Here is a 2,500-nt window from a genome sequence, read left to right on the forward strand (position 1 = left end):
TGAGTGCTCGTACTTGCACATGCATGGCTTAATCTTTTAGACAAGCATATGACTACTGGCAGGATCAACCAGGGAACTTTCTTTACCTTGAGACGTGTACATCTCGCTCTTTGGGACTTGCAACCTTCCTTTCCTCATGGTGGACTTGCCGTCTAACCTGCCTTTTGGGGATGCACCAAAATCAATCACTCACATCCGACAAAGTGCTAGGTAGGTGGTCAAGTTTTCCACCACCACTCGGTTGGGACGGATGCGCCCATCTCGATCCATTTGCCGACCGAACTCAATCGGACGCACATATGGGCTTTTCTACGACACCTCTTCTCGTTATGCCTCTGCCGGCAGAAAGGCAGGCCCCTAACATCCCTGTCAGCAAGGAAGCGGGCAGGCCAATCAGCCACTGCATGTGGTGAAACGTCACCGAGGATGTAGCAATATACACCTTTTTCCAGCACGCACAATCTCCGACTACCCTTCTGCAGCAGGCAAGCCTGCCACATTCCATGATGCAAGACCAGATTAGGGCTCCTGGATGTCTCGACAACTCACTAGCATGACATCGGACCTTCCCCTCGCCTGTCGTCGGGTCTCGCCTGACACAGTTCTTGGTTCATCATTTTGCCTTCAGGAAGTCAAAAGGATCGTACGCCGTCCTGCCCCGACATGCACATCGTGTCAGCTACGCTCTAGGAGACGTCCTGCATCGATTCGGCAAAAATCGGGTTGGGGGCGAAACGACCCATCTCGCCCATTGCACCACCGTGGTCCTCAGGGCGGTGCGAGCAACTTCCTTGTCGAATTGGGTGCAGGCTGGAGGTCGGGGGCGAAACGACCGGAGGTCGACCCCCCCCAACCCACCCACCGAGTTTGGTCTGGGTCCAGTCAAAGGCGACAGAGATACGCGACCAAACGTCCGAGTGCAGTCCCAGTCGAATCTCCCTGTCGTCGGTAGGGTCCTTTCCACAGAAAGCAGCATCCGAACGACTGAGATGACGAGCGGGACACGGGAACTAGCCTGTACGTTCCCCCCGGATCTCACCGACCGTCCTGTCCGCCGGAACTTTGGTTGAACCCACATCCAAAGTGCCCAAGGTCGACCAGAAGCGTTCGTTAAGGCCTACTAGCTTGCTAGAGAGATTGGGCGAACCGACTCGGGGCGAACTCTGTTGGAACCTTCCCCTATAGTATATTTAATACACCTTTCAGGCCTACCCAGCTGCCAGTCTTAGAAAAAATCACCACCACTTTTTCTGTAATATGCAGAGCCTTCCCCTGACGTGCTACAGACTAACCAATGGTACCGTTGGATTCAGAAATGGATTCTGCAACACCTTTTTGGGGTTAGGGGGGCCATACTCAAAACCGGGGGGAGTTATGGCCAAAAAACTGACTTTTCTCAGTTATGCAGAGCCTTTCCCTGAGGTGCTACAAGGAAACCAATGGTATCATTCGATGCGCAATCGAATTCCGCAACACCTTTTCGGGGTTAGGGGGGTGCAGTGTAAAACCGGGGGAAGTTATGGCCAAAAAACCACTTTTTCTCACATATGCAGGGCCTTCCCTGGGCGTGCTAGAGACTAACCAATGGTATCATAGGATGCGTAATGCAATTCCGCAACAACTTCTGGGGGTTAGGTTGTCTCACCTCAAAACCGGGGGGAGTTATCGCCAAAAAACCACTTTTTTTCACATATGCAGGGCCTTCCCTGGGCGTGCTACAAGGAAACCAATGGTATCATCAGATGCGCAATCAAATTCCGCAACACCTTTTTGGGGTTAGGGGGTCCCAGCTCAAAACCGGGGGGAGTTATCGCCAAAAAAACACTTTTTCTCACATATGCAGGGCCTTCCCTGGGCGTGCTACAAGGAAACCAATGGTATCATCAGATGCGCAATCAAATTCCGCAACACTTTTTCGGGGTTAGGGGGTCCCAGCTCAAAACCGGGGGGAGTTATGGCCAAAAAACCACTTTTTCTCACATATGCAGGGCCTTCCCTGGGCGTGCTACAAGGAAACCAATGGTATCATCAGATGCGCAATCGAATTCCGCAACACCTTTTTGGGGTTAGGGGGTCCCAGCTCAAAACCGGGGGGAGTTATGGCCAAAAAACCACTTTTTTTCACATATGCAGGGCCTTCCCTGGGCGTGCTACAAGGAAACCAATGGTATCATCAGATGCGCAATCAAATTCCGCAACACCTTTTTGGGGTTAGGGGGTCCCAGCTCAAAACCGGGGGGAGTTATGGCCAAAAAACCACTTTTTCTCACATATGCAGGGCCTTCCCTGGGCGTGCTACAAGGAAACCAATGGTATCATCAGATGCGCAATCAAATTCCGCAACACTTTTTCGGGGTTAGGGGGTCCCAGCTCAAAACCGGGGGCTAGTTATGGCCAAAAAACCACTTTTTCTCACATATGCAGGGCCTTCCCTGGGCGTGCTACAAGGAAACCAATGGTATCATCAGATGCGCAATCGAATTCCGCAACACCTTTTTGG

This window comes from Montipora foliosa, chromosome 6, assembly GCF_036669935.1.
Source record: "Montipora foliosa isolate CH-2021 chromosome 6, ASM3666993v2, whole genome shotgun sequence".
In the NCBI taxonomy this organism is placed as follows: Eukaryota; Metazoa; Cnidaria; class Anthozoa; order Scleractinia; family Acroporidae; genus Montipora; species Montipora foliosa.